The following is a 15,583-nucleotide window of genomic DNA, read 5'->3' on the forward strand; positions in this document are numbered from 1 at the left end:
TCGAGGCGTTGCTGACTCCATGCGCTCCGCCGGCGACGTGCCCACACAGAATTTCGAAAATGGAAATGACAAGCAGGCATGAAAAAAGTGCAATATAATCGCTGTTTTACATTAGTTACAAGTCCGGATAGTGAAGCCGGCTGACTGGTTTCAGCATTGTAGGGAATTAAAACGAGGACGCAGCGATTATATCGCAGTTTTTCATGCCTCACTCACTGACGTCCCACTCATAGTTGAGTTATTGAACTTTAAACAGCAAGAGAAAAAATCGGTAATAAATTATTTAGCAGTTGTAGGAACACCACGTGGTACTCCATGTATAATAATGACTCACGCATCATTACAAAGAAGAAAACACGCACCCAAAAGTTAGGTGTCCATACTCCTTTAAGTGCCCTTGCAGATTGAAGGACAGGTGTCTAATTCACTCACATAATGAAATCAGCCGCATACCTAACATCCACATACATAACATGGTCGGCTGGAATTGCGGAAAACGCATCGTTACTACACACAGACAATGGTAGTGCTATATACTAGATGTCTTCAGGATGAACACTGCTTTGTTTTATGTACATGTATTCCGCTCAGAGAAGCATCGGTGTAAGTAAACAAAAAAACTAAGCATTTCTTGCTGAGTATGTTACAGGACTTTTGTGTTAGGTATTTCCTCAGGGCATTAATTTAATTAGGGACAGCAAAGGAATTTGGCCGTGATGTATCGCATTGTGATGGTAAACTTCAGGAAGGGTTTAGCGATGTAAAATTCAATAAATTACGTTACAAAATGTAATGTATTTTCTAGTTTTTTTCTATTGATCCAGAAAAGGATTTTAGATGGCGGGAATTCACCGGTATCAATATAAAAATTTTAAATCCGCTCTATGCAACGTGATACAAACCCATACAGAAAAACTTATAAGCGAAACATCGTGAAAAACTGCATAAGCACGCTCAGAAAAACTACATCGTACCCACAACGCGCACGCACGCATGTAAAAAAAACTGCCCTAACCCGCTGAACCACACAGATGTATAAAAAACCGTAGTCTGAAACTAAAGATGTCCTCTCCAAGAACGCCCCCAAAAACCACTGCCTATTATTCAGCGCATTCCCTCTCTTTACACAAAGAAACAAAACAACTCCTAGGACTCCTACCAGTGATGGCACCTTGAAAACACACCAGATTATGTAAATCCGCTCCCAGTTTGCACTCATGAATTTAGCTCCAAAATAGACTCCGTTCCAGTGGACCCTCATATGCATGCGCAAGCATGCATGGTCTCCATGAAAAGAGATGAAATTTTAATTTTGATATATAAACACAGCAGTAGGTCGAGCCTCCCATCATTAGCGAAATTTGTTTACGGTTTGGGAGGGAATATCTTGGCGCTCTCCTAGCTGACTGCAAACTGAACGAGAGAGCAACGTCCACCTCCCCCCCCCTTCCCTGTTACCCAGATGACGTCACTCGTGATCGCCAAACTGCAGCGCATGGTGCCAATACTTAACTTCGACATCCCAGCCGGCTATTAAAACCCCATTCGAAACACCATGAGAGAAAAAAAATGCAATGTATATTATTTACTGGTCACATGTTAATAGCCCATTTTGTTCCGTCTACAGCATGGCAAGCGAACAGCGCATGCGAAAAAAACAAAATATTTTGCCTGTCTACTTTCAACTGTAGTGCAGAACTAGCCTGATTCCTGTGTCTGGGTGAAGGGTCTACCGAAGTACATATTTTTAAACTGGCTGCAAGTGAACACCTCTCTGCAATGTAGAAAAAGAAGGCGATATGCGTGTTCGCGTTTCATTCCGGCTGGATTGTACAGCCTGAACCTTATAATGAACCTGACGCTCACGATCCTTCTGTTTGCTTCTTAGTATGATGACTCCCCATATTACTGCAAAAAATACTAAATCAGAGAAAGATAGCTTTTGTCTCTAGAATTGAACTCCATTGTGCATGCAACCAGACCATATCACGGCGCTTTCCGAGCTCTCCAGCGCCGTCATTAGCTGCTTCGATGAGACCCTTGCTTTCGACGAATAAGCGCTAGTCGGCATTGTTCGCGTATGTGGTCTCGGCTTTTGTGGAGAGCGAATACACAAGTTTGGCGAATGCAAATGGTCATAAGTGAAGTTTTGGAAACTGCAACCCTTAGCGGAGGATTGCTGATATCGCAGGACGAATAGAACGAGCGGGAAGCACCGGTGTCACCCGGCATGCCGAGCATTGCTTTAGGGAGCCGTCAACAGTCGACCACTGGCGCCGCTCGTGGATAACAAAAGAGATCATTTTCGTCGATGCGATTAATCGTCGAACATGCTTCTGGATAAAGCAGTTCAGCACCGAATATTTGTGGTATGGAAGAAAGCGGATCTACCACGACCGGAAAGCGCCAGTTCTCCGGCTATCAAGTGTTTCGTCGCAAACATCCGGTCTTCTTGCAGTGATCATGCTCTGTAAACAAGTACAGTTACAATCCGCGCATCAGAAAGGGAATATTTAACATAGCTTGCGTTTTATGCCATACAAACGATCACAGGTATGCAGACAACGGTGGTACTGCAGTGCAGTCGACATTTGTGTATTCCCGCTGAAATTTCACGCGCACGCTGTAAATGCTGAATGACGAGTCATTAACTTGAAGCACTAAATTAGTGACAACGCAAGCAGTGTGCTAAACAAAGAGGAGAAGAAACAAGTGAGCAGCAGATGTCGAAATCAAGAGGGCCGAAGCAGTTGCGGGACGCGGCTCTGAGGCAAGATAACGGCCACCGCCAATCACAGGGGCGGTCTCTGTTCGCATTTCGTAAGCATTTGAAACCGTCGAATGTCGGCCGGACGCCGAAGAGTGCTCAACTTTCCGCTAAGATATCTTTTTCTCAATTTCCGCAAAGCTCCGTCGACTCGAGTGGCGATCGGTTCGACGGGATTTCAAGCAACGACGCAGCAGGGGTATCGTTAGTTATATTTATTTTGATAAAGATACACGCGATATAAAGCCCCATCTCGATGGACACTTCTAAGGCATACACGCGAAGCGCCTGCGCGCCCAGCACGTGTCGCGACGGGCGTCGAAAAGTGGCATGAACCTCCATGCTCCTGGTGCTGGCTCGCTCCCCCTCGGGAGCCGACTGAAAAAAATGTCAAGCCGTGAACAAGAGATGGTTGGGGATCTGCAAGGATTCCAAGAAAATTTAGGGGAGGCTGAAAGAGCTTCAAGCCATGAAGAAAAAGAGTCCCCGAGAGCCCCGGCGGTCCTCCCATTGTTGTAAACCGGACCCCGCTTCTGACGCGCGCGTGAGCGCCCGTGCGCAGGTGCCGATGTCTGACATGCACAGACAAGCACAGATATCTGCTAAGGAAGGCATTGGTGGCGCCTTGACTGTCGTCTGTTGCACAGAGCTAGAAGCCGGAATCTGCAGTGTGCTACGCACTTTCCTGCCGGACGAGCAATTTCCGGTTATACCCGTTGTTGCATCCACTTGTTTTCCCTTTGAAATCATGGTACAGCGCCACACTTGTGCGTTTTGAGGAAGAAGACACTTTTTACGGCGTTAAAATGACCTGCGCCAAGCATGCATGGGATGATGAGCCATCGGAAGGATCCAGGGTGCAAGTGAGCGGGAAATACCAAGGTTTCTGTGAACCTGCAATCATCAATATTTCAGGTAAGCGTGAACAACCATTTACTGTTTTTCCCGTATTGCTTTGTTGTTTACCTTTGCCAATGCTGTCGGCAGTTTTCGATGATAGGGCTATAAATTAAGCTAAATGGTATCATAATGCATGATTTATTTGTAAGCTGGGCTATGTGCAGTCGGAGAGTAATCTCTCATTTTTCAGTAGCGAAATTTTTACCGCCACCGAGTTGCGTTCCTGCCAGCGGTAGTTCAAGTGCATGACATCAATTGTGTAACGCAAAAAACATAGACTAACCTCACTAAGCACATTGCGGGGCTAGTTAGGGATGTATTTTCTAAGTAACGGGACGTAGACAGCAAGCTGTAATGGATTCTCTCATATGCACGTGTCAGGAACTGAACCCTTTTAATTGTCGTAAGTAATAGTGCTAATTCTATTTTAACACGGGATCAGCATTGCTGCGTTCTGCGTATCCAATTAGGTTACAATGGCCCCATTACATTTGCCACAAGGCTTGCGCTCTACAGCTAAGCAGGAGCAGTGGAATGAAGAGCTGGTACGCGTTTTATTTCGGGTGGTTAGTGCGAACGAACGTGTTTCAGAAACAATTGGCGTATACCTGTTTCTGTTCGCGGTTGTGCCAGGAAACTTTAATGGTAAAGCCCGAAAAAGGGGCATCGCGATGATTTGCTCTGTACCAGTTAATATTATTAAATAGATTCATCATGCGTTCCAGAGACCAGAGCAAAAAGAATTATTGAAATCGGGGCATGCAAGCGAAAGTTATTCCACTCTGAAAATTCGAAATGAAAAGCTCAGACGAAAACGCATTTCACTCTCCCATTTCACTCACCCAGTACCGACATTGGGCGCTACCAATCAGAACCGCACCTAGCGCCCACGCAGCGGAAGCGTGCATGCAGTTGTTGCTTTGTCGGGGCTGTAGACAGCCGCGCATTTTGACGGCGTCTTCCCCCCGTGTACGCGACTAACGACAAAGGAAGCTCCCCGAATTTACTTTTTTAGTCGGACTGTAAGGCTGTCAGCGGTAGCCCCCCTCCCCCCCAAACTCGACTCCCGTCTCCTGTCCGGCCTTTCTCTTCACATTTTGGGCAAGGTGTGTCGACTGGCTTTTTTTTTCGCTGCCGTCTTGGTATGGTCACGGCCGGTCTCGACGCGCGCGCTTTCTGGTCTGAGCCAACGTTTTTTGAACAGCGCTGGCCGCCATGAAGGTTTGAAGCGGAATCGAAAGTGTCGCCCCTAGCTGTATTCTTGTTAGTTTTCGTTCGCTTTCCCTGCTTCTTTCCAGTTTTTGTGGCATGCGAAAAAGCTTGCAGTACTCAGAGACATAATATTTTCAATCCATTTCGCAAGTATGAAGGAACAATATGCAAAATGGACGCCCAACCAATGAGAAAGGCAGCACCCTATCTAGATGCCACCTCATTTCCGCTGCCGCAAATGGCCGCCGCGTTGCGACACCATCGGCTCGAAACAAGCATTTCTAGCGAAGATTAAAATATCAAATATTATGATTTCGGTGATCTCATTGCGCGTTCGGGACTCACAATGTCCCTTACTCTGCATACAAAGATTAAAGAACCCATGCTTTATGTACGTCGCAGGGCACCTTTAATAGTCCACAATGGATTTTACGGTAGGCTGTCTCAGATTCAGTGCATAATTCTGCGCAGATTTATATCATGATCGCTCTAAATTATCTCCCACGCAGCCTACACAACGGGCCTGCCGACCAAGAATGGGCGGGAGCTCTCCGGAAAGCTGCTGTTGCTGGCCGTGGGCACTAAACTCAGCGAAATAAGGAGCGAGAAAGAAAAGCATCGACGATAAGAAGCATACAGAACTATAGAACCACAAGAACATTAAATGTACCCCAATAAAATTTCCTGCGCAATTTCTGTGTGGTATTTGTGTTACTTGTGTTACCTATGCTATATGATTATCAGGAGCTTTAGAGCAGTATAAAACCGAGTGGTTTTTCAATTTAAAGCAGCGCTTAGAGATGTATTGGATGACATTTTTTAACGTTTACAGATTTTTATTTTACAAAGTGCGAGAGATATGTTGGTTTGGTCAGTGAAGGTGGACCGTACAGCAAGACGGGCATTATGTACGTAATAGAGCTCAATAATCTGAAAAATGATTAATTATATTTAACTAATCAGCTTTCATAATTTTGATTTTGGGACGTAAGTCTGTATGGCGAAAATGAAGGCCGTCAGTAAAGAAAGATAACCTTAGCTTTTAAATTTTCGTAATCGTTAATGTGGTTCGAAATACTGAACATACACACTTGCAAGCTCAGTGAATTGCCTTGTCCGCTTCGCATATTCATAAACGCGTCGCTGCGCGTCGAATCATCGCCGAATTCAAAGAAACTTTTTCTACATCATAAAATACACAAACGGTGTCCGTGTTTGATGCATAAAAAAAGTGACCGACAGTTTTATGCATTTTCAATGCGGGTAAACCAACTCAGCGAGCTTTGAAATGCGCAAAATCTGGCGCTCGATATTTCAAACTCCTATACCAATTAAAAAAAAAAAGTTAGAAACTGGGCTCACCTTTTACGATGACGGCCTTTAATTTCGCAACATAATATCGCCCCTTAGAATCAAAATAAAATGTTCATTAGTTAATGTTAGTTAATTAATGTCTATTAAATCAGGTTTATCGCTTACATAATGTTAACCATCCTGTATAACCCCCCTACACAGCACCAACGTATCTCAAAGTTTTAAAATAAAAATCTACGTCAAAAATTTAAGCTGTATTACATATCTGAAGTAGTAGCAGTAAGGACGTACTGCACAGTCGCTCACGTCTGCATGTGGCGAAAACGGCATATGTATGACAGCATTCTGCAATGGTTGTAACTAATTTCATTACATCTTTTGTTTGGCCGCCCTCCATCACTGTTTGGAGACGCCACGCCCCAGGTTCACTCTTTATTGGCTAATGTGATAGTAGCAGCCTGCAACATTGGAGAAGGGGAGCCTAGGTGCTTGCAGAGATTCCAGATGAAGCGCGCCGCAAATCGTTGGATTTCTTCAATTTTTTTCTTGTACCGTCTCCTTCGGTAGATCTCGCCGTATCAGGGCACATATACATAGGCTGTCATTTATTATATATTTCCGTATGAAAGCTTATAAGGTTTTAATAAGGGAGTAATCACTCATTTTCATTCCGCCAAGCAGTCACACGGCTACAAAGGGACCTGACACAGCTTCCACAGAAACTTTTGCTCTTTCTTAAAAAGATTCGTCCTGGTCTGGGGACATGGTGTATGACTGTGCTTGGATGGATGCGAATAAGTAATTAATACCTTAATGGAAGTCTGCTCCACCTTAGGGGAAATTTCCTCTCAACATTTAACCAAAAGTATATAAGGTTATGTGCAGATCTGTCAGTATATGTTCGTATATAGAACTAGCTCCATATATAAGCTCCAGCCAAATATGGACATTACAGATTTATCTATATTTGGCCATATATGGCCCATATAAGTATATTCATCCATATATGACTGTTCGCAGATATGGCTATATACGGATTTGGCCGTATCTGGGTATATAAAGACCATATATAGAAATCCCATATATGGGCTCCATCAGATATGGTCATATAAGGATAGGACATATCTGGCTATATAAGGACCATATATACATATATTTCCATATATAAGTTCAATCCATATATGAATATATAGGGAATTGGGCATATCAGGCTATATATGCCAGATATATCCATATATGAGTTCAATCATGATATGGATATATAGGGAATGGAGCATATCAGGCCATATATGCCAGATATATTCATATATGAGTTCAATCATGATATGGATATATAGGGAATTGGGCATATAAGGCCATATATGCCAGATATATCCTTATATGAGTTCAATCATGATATGATTATATAGGGAATTGGGCATATCAGACCATATATGCCAGTATATTCATATATTGTCATATATGAGTTCAGTCATGATATGGATATATAGGGAATTGGGCATATCAGGACATATACGACCATATGCACATATATTTCCTTATATGAGTTCCATTCACATGGTGGTATATAGGGAATTGGGCATATCCGGCTATATACGCCCGTATATTCATATAAGACCTTATATGCCCAATTCCCTATTTGTTCATATCTGGATTTTTTCATATCAAACCAGATATGACATTTCCGTACGGGATAGTTCAGAAAACGCGCGAGTGAAACGAGTTGTTTTTCACAATACCGCCAAAATCCTCGAGTCGACAAGGTTCTATCCGTCGCTTTTATCAGTGGGTAAAGGGCATCTTCATAAAACAGAACGCGGCAATGTGCTCGTCGGCTCCGGTAGCTCCTTAAGCGATCGAAGCAAATTTTCATTTGCTCCGCCTGAAGCTGGGCCGTATTGTGGGCTCTTTCGCACCAGCGGCTTGAGCCATTGCTCTAACTTAATGCCGTTAAGTAAATGAATATCTTAACAACAGAAATATGCACTACGGTATACTTTGTCACTACGGTATACAAAAAGGCCGATAAAACTGAAATGTCTAATTATCGACCTATTTGTGTCCTGTCAGCATTTTCTAAAGTTTTTCAAGGTGTCATTAATAATAGCCTGATGGGCTTCTTTCATAAATATAACATTATCGATAGTTCGCAACAGGGATTTATGAAGAACAAATCCTCAGAACAAGATTTATTAACAGTGAAGGAGAAAATTATTGAAAATATCAAACATCGAAGATACACGCTTGGTCTCTTTCTGGGTTTTTTTTACTCGTGATTTTTTTGGCTATGGTGCTTCGAGAGAGGGAGGTCAAGAAGTTATTTCGCGTGAGCGCGATGGTCATTAAAGCTAGTTCGGAATGAATTCTCGGTTTGACCACTGTATTACGATTGACACCTGCCACACTCCAGCATGCACACAACATTGCTGCTGTCAAAATGAACATTTCCACGAATGGAGTGTTCGAAGTTGGAATGTGTGCTTCGAGCTAGCGTTGGTGTCTGCATGTGCTTGCAAACTTGACACCGATTTTTTCCGCAAGGTAGGCAGCCTGCACACTTTCGTCTACTGATAGCAGAGTGGACTGCCCAATTTTGTAAATTTTTTGTTCGCCTGTACGTAACCCGCGGAACTGTTGGAAAAATATTGGGGGGCCGATCACTTTGCTCGATGATGTTGAAGTGTTTCCTTAGGATTTTGTGGATGTTCGGAAGGTTACTTGCAAAAGTTAAGTTGAGATTGGAGCGCTGGTCCTTTGGGGTTGCGACCCAGGCTCATTAAAGAGTTCATTACGATTTATTATGTCAGCCTTCCTAATGGCGTCATCAACAATAGAGGACGGATAGCGTTGATGTTGCAGAACCGCCCGGATACCATTAGAATTTTCCACAAAGTCCTCCGAACGTGAGCAGATTCGCTTGAACCTGTTGATTCGCTTGCGCCGTTGTAAACTAGCGGCGCAACTAATGTGTACGGCACCATACTCGACGTCACGTGGATGTTACTTCACTGATTGTGTGATGGGCTCGCCGTATTTGCATAACCTTGACCACGGCCATAGTTAGGGGAATAATTCACTGCCATTTTTAATCAACTTTTTATTTCTTAAGTTTATCCTGTATATCCCACTTGCAGTATTTAAGGCTGCATTGTTTCGAGACTAATGCAGTCTTGAGAATTTTCCAAACGACCGTAGCTCTTCACGGTATTCATCTATGAGTACCTTCTTTTTCTCTGCGTGCGCCAAGTTTCCGCGCACGCTGAGTTCGCAGTTTCATATGCGGTGCGAAAAAGGAAGGAGCTGATTTATTATTATATGATCACCTACTGCACTTTTGCAAGTCGTGTCAATCTATTCTTTTTGATTCATACAGTCTTCAAGCAATAAATATTGTGATGTCGGTAATCAAGAAGTTCACACATTTATGCTGATTAGTCGCACAACCGTCACTGATATCCCATTATTTTTTTTCCTGCCAAGCCCGACACATACTTGATGAAGGCAGTACCACGTGTCCGTCAGTGCGGGGTTTGGTTTATAAGGTTGAAGATTACAAATCCAGTAACGCGATGACGGACGCAGTAGTGGCGGACTGTGAATAAGTTGACCCCCTGAGCTTTTTTAACGTACTCTCACATCGCGCAGTACATAAGCTTCTAGAAATGCGCCTCCATAAAATTGCGAGCGCCGCCGCCGAGAGCCAACCCGCGTCTTTCCGATCTGCAGCCGAGCACTATAACAACTTGGCCACCATGGCGGTTTCAATCGGTGCAATTTCTTACAAGGCTGTAAACCGGAAGAAATGAGCCCAGGGGTAGTGGAACAGCTAGAGAGAATCGGCGCAGAGGGCAAGAACCTCTACTTCCTTCACTCGTATCGTCGTGAGACAACCTCCGGCGCCAAACCACTTTCCCTCTGATAAGCTGAAAGCGGAGAAAAGGCGTGGTAAGGAATGAGCGGAACAACTTAAAGCATGTCCCCTGGTGGATGCGCGAGGTGAGAGCTAGTGTGTGTGGAGTGGTGGGAAGTGTCTCGATTGATGGCAGTGGTCCTAAGCTAATTCTAGTATGTCTGCGAAGCGCCCAAACCGCCGAAACACGCGCCCAAAGGCGGGCCCAAGCAAGTTAGCGTGGTACATAGGCTTGTGCGTTAGCATCCAGCGCGTACTGGTGTTTGAACCACCGGTGTGGTGGCGGCCAAGAGTTGTGGCGGGCACGAACGCAATTTTCGGTGAATGGAGCACTGCTGTCATACCACGCGGACGAAGAGTGCATAGAAACCCATCATTCCGGGCCCACTTACCACGGCTGAAGTTTTCTTCGCGTTTTCTCTCATGCACAGTAACTGAAACGCGCCACGGTGATCCGCTTTCAAAGTGTAGCACGTGGTTGCAAATCTACCATCAGAGTTTGGTCGTAACTCATTGCAGGAAATTTTTACTCCGTAAAAGCGAGGTGTAAAGCACATAGATCTCACTAAAATCTTCCAATGGGAAGCAATATTCATTTGTGAAACGCAATTTTTTGTTGTAAACCGCTTTGTTACAGCTAAGATTGCTTGTTGTCGTAGGGTGGCATTCCAGTTTGCACAATCGAGGCTTTTAATAAACGGTAATAGTGAAAGGCCGCAAATCTGCTCGTCGGTAATGCTTAAAAATTCACAAGTAGTGAAGAGGCAAGACTCAACGTCGGTTTCATTTGAGTCAGGCGTCTCTACAGTGCAAATAGCAAAGATGTTTCAGACAGTGCGGCTAATACCTAGACTTTTGTATGACAGAGAACTAATGCTCTTGAATTCCGATTGGCCGACTTATCTTGTTCACCCTTGGGGATTTTTTAACAAACAAATGAAGTCATACCAAAAAAATGGTGCTTGGTGACAACTGTGAAATGTTGACCGATTAGGAGCGACATGGCTCGGCACGAGCCCACTCGGAGACGAAATATTCACTTGCAGTGATGGAGTCCTCTGTGCGGCGTAGAGAAGGTCATAGTGAATCTATCATCAGTTGCAGTCTAACATTCGTCTATTGCCCCTGCGTTCCTTGCTCTGTCACCCGCCGTGGTGGCTCAGTGGTTACGGCGCTCGGCTGCTGGCCCGAAAGACGCGGGTTCGATCCCGGCCGCGGCGGCTGAATTTCGATGGAGGTGAAATTCTAGAGGCCCGTGTACTGTGCGCTGTCAGTGCACGTTAAAGAACCCCAGGTGGTCGAAATTTCCGGAGCCCTTCACTACGGCGTCCCTCGTAGCCTCAGTCGCTTCGGGACGTTAAACCCCGATAAACCAAACCTTGCTCTGTCTTGCATTATATTTTGTATTCTCCTGCATGTAGTGGCATGTTGCATAGAGTAGGTGTTTGTAGTCCTGGTATAAACACAGAGGTGCCCCTATTTAGCCGCGACATCACACGACAGAAGGGTCGGATGGCACATTTGGGAAATACAGACTCACTACCACACGCCTGAAGAGCCCTATTGAGATCTTTGCACTTTCTGCTCACCCCTTTTACTCCTCCGCATTTCCACTTTTTCCTCAAATTATTGTCGGTGGTTGGTTCTCGGTGTACTGCGCTTCCGTGGCCTTTGCTATCTACGTGACACCATTCACTGAACAAAAGCGCAAGGAAAGAAGTAGGACGTCCTGTGCTGTTATGTGCTGGGATTAATGAAGCATAAGCATCTAAGGGTGCCATGCGACAAGCTTAAAGTAGGACTTTCTGTAGGGTTAGTTCGTACACGAAGTTTGAATGAATAGCGTGCGCTTAAATGATCAGAACTTGTGAACTCTCTTTTTCTTCCTCTGTTTGTTAGTTTGCGCATTATAGTTATTAAAACAAAAACTATAGTTTTCGCATTATAGTTATTAAAACAAAGGCTAGATAAGCAGGATTCATTCGAGAAGACGGGAAAGCCTAAAAGTTTATTTGAAGATAAGCGAAAGTGAAATCACAAAAAAAGAACCATAGCACTGATGTTGAAATGAAGAACATAGAATGGAATACTAAGCAAAATAACTACGAGGTCTGTTAGAAAAGTATCTGACCTTTGGCCGAAGAAAAAAAACTGGCATAACTGGAGCGTTAGAAACCTAATAACCTTCAAAGTAGTCTCCTTGGGGCTCCATATGCATCTCCCAGCGGTGCTGCCATTGTTGGAAGTATTCCGAAAAGACCCTTTTCGGAATGTAATTTAGCTCTGCTGTCGTTGCAGCCATAATGTCCTTTCTTTTCTGAAATCGCGCTCCTTTCAATGACCTCTTGATTTTAGGAAACAGCCAGAAGTCGTAGGGGGACATATCAGGAGAGTAAGGAGCCTGTTGAACTACAGGAGTCTGGTTTTTCACCAGAAAAGTCTGAATCAAATGCGAGGAATGTGCAGGAGCAATGCCGCGAGGGATGCGCCAATTCTTGTTGACCTTAATTCCGGTCTCTTGCGCCGCACAGCACCACGTAGGCGATGGAGGACATCCCTGTAGTACTGTTTAGTCATTCTTTGACCCTGTGGGGTGCGTACTCGTGGTGTGCCACACAGAGGGAGTCAAAAAAGCAGTCAGCATCACTTTGACATTGCTGCGCACTTGTCGGGCCTTCTTTGGTCTTGGTGACGTTGAATGCGTCCTCTGTGACGACTGGGATTTGGTTTCCGGGTCGTACCCGTACACCCAAGACTCGTCACTAGTGATTACGGCGTCGGTGAAGTCAGGGTAACTGTTTGTGGAATCCAGCATCTCCTGTGAGACTTCAACACGAAGCTGCTTTTTCTCCACCGTCACCAGCCTCGGCACGAATTTCGCCGCAACTCTCTCCGTGGCCAAATCTTCGGTGATAATGGAATGTGCAGAAAAATTGCTGATGTCCACCTCTTCCGCAATTTCTCGGATAGTCACACAACAGTCCCGCATCACCACAGCGTTCACTTCGGCAATTACCTGGTTATTTCGGCATATTGATGGCCGACCGGAGCGTGGCTCTCTCTCCACGGATGTGCGGCCGTCTTTAAACCAGTTGCACCACTGCTTAATCTGTGTGCTGCTCATAGCATCATCACCGAAAGCCGTCTGAACATTTCGAATAATTTCTACTTGGCGTTCGCTAAGTTTCTGGCAAAATTTGAGGTAGTAGCGCTGCTCCTCTCGCTCCGCCATTTTCCTTGCAACAAAAAACCGACGAGAGCATTGCGCACTCCCTCACTCAAACGCTGCTTCCCAGCGACTGACGCTATCGGCATGCGGGAAAAAAATTCGTGCATGCGCACGAGGGTTCAAGGTCGGCTGATGCAAGCGCGCTTGTTTCATATCCATCAGGTGTTCGCAAAAAAAAAAAATAAAGTCGGACACTTTTCTAACAGACCACGTACATAGTCCAAGGTTCGACGGAAGACCGTCTGGTCAGGGTGAAGCATTATTTACAAAAGAAATTGGGTCACTGACCAAGTCAAAAGATGAAAAATGACGTTTCAGGTACCATACGGGGCCCTTGTTCACAATAAGGCTGTCACAGAAGAAGGGATGGTTATATACGTGTCAGAATCTTCTGCAATATTTTCACGTAGATTTGATGTAGCGTGCCCTGATTCTTGCTTAGCGTCTTGGCCGTTGTGTGGATGATTAGGGATTCTAGATGTAAACTTGTACATAGGTTTCTTTCCGTCGCCAAGATTTCCACCTCATCCCAGCCTATCTCGTGGCCAGTGTACCGCACATGCTCTGCAATTGCATTTTTTGCTGCGCGCTTGTTTCTGACGTCACCCTGGTGCTCCTTCATGCGCCGCTGGAAGTTCGCGGTTTGCCCGATGTAGACGGAGGGGCAGTCGCTGCATTGTATCCGATAAACAACGCCAGGGAAATTGGCACGTGGTAGCGGGTCCTTCACGTTGACAACATCGGCTCGCACCTTGCTCGTTGGCTCGTGTGCAATGTGCAATCCGTGTTTACGGATAATCCTAGAAAGGACCTAACTGATCTGACGCACGTAGGGAATCGCAGCATGTTTTATTTTATTTTTTTTGTCAGCTGTTGTGCTCCTCGTGTGTAGGTGTCTTTCTTGGTCACTTTGCTGATAGAATATTTATGGTAGCGTTTCGCTCAAGATCGTTCTATATAAGCTTCAACTCGTTGCCAAGGCTGACCGGGTCGGAACCGATGTTTTTAGCCCGGTTGACAAGCGACGCAACCACTGAACGCTTGTGAGCCGTATGGTGAGCGGATTCAAAATTCAGGTATCTTCCCGTGTGCGTTGCTTTTCGGAAGACGCTGAAGGCTAAGCGATGCGCATCACGTTTGACGAGCACATCCAAGAACGGGATCATGCCGTTCGCTTCCTCTTCCAAAGTGAAATTTATAGATGGCTCTACGGCATTCAGGTTTTCAAGAAAGCTGTGAATATGCTGCTTGTTTAAAATGCAAAAGAAGTCATCAACATACCTCAGAAACACCTTTGGATGAGGTGTGAACGATTTCAGGGCGTTCTGTTTAATAGATTCCATTGTGAGGTTGGCAGCCGTGACTGAAATTGACGCTCCCATTGCAGTCCCGAAGATCTGCGTGTACACTGTGCCGTTGTAAGTAAAATACGTGTATATGAGCATGTGTATATGAGCATGAGCATGCGTATATGAGCGTGTATATGAAGCGCGAGTATATGAGCAAGTTTTACGCCGCTATAGGCACCCTGCGCATCTAACTCAAGCGCGACGCGCGCGCCACTGGCGGCGGCGCGCGTCCCTGTCAGGAAGGCGGGGGCAGTCCGACAGCTCCCGCTGTGTTGCGCGCGCTGTCGCGAAGCAGTTGTACGCCTTCTTCTCGAGCACAAAATGGCACATAACAACAGAAGGACACATTGCTGTGTTGTAGCATGCAATAATACATATATAAATTCGGCTCGGACAAGATTTTATGGATTTCCAGCGCGACTTTGGGAGACGGCCCACCCTTCGCGACGGGCAACACGCGCGCGCGGTTTCTGGTCAAACAGCGGTCAAACCCGTGCGGAATACGCTTGCATGACTCGCGCATTACCTCCTAGACAGGTTTTTGAGTCATGGCAAATTCAGCAGACTTGGAGGAATGCTAATGGCTCTCTGGGAATCCTTCCCTCTTCTTGCACCCACGATTTCCGGCCACTGACTTCGCTGTCAACAATATGTAAGCTTAAAAAGCCACGCCGAAACTCGCCCGCAGTCACACCTGAAGGAGCCCAAATTTTGCGCAGTAAAGAATCGTTTCCCTTAGTTCCAGTTATGCGCGGAATCCTTGCTCGCTTCCACTGCGCCTTGTCGTCCAGCGTCTTCTTCGACAGTTAAAGGCACGTTTTAAGGGGCAATGGCAACATGTTCCTGATAAATCTTTGCTCCACATCTGAAGGACTGGGTGATAATTTTCTACAATAAACATA

This window comes from Amblyomma mixtum, chromosome 1 (genome assembly GCF_055824585.1).
Source record: "Amblyomma mixtum isolate Tamu chromosome 1, ASM5582458v1, whole genome shotgun sequence".
Lineage (NCBI taxonomy): Eukaryota > Metazoa > Arthropoda > Arachnida > Ixodida > Ixodidae > Amblyomma > Amblyomma mixtum.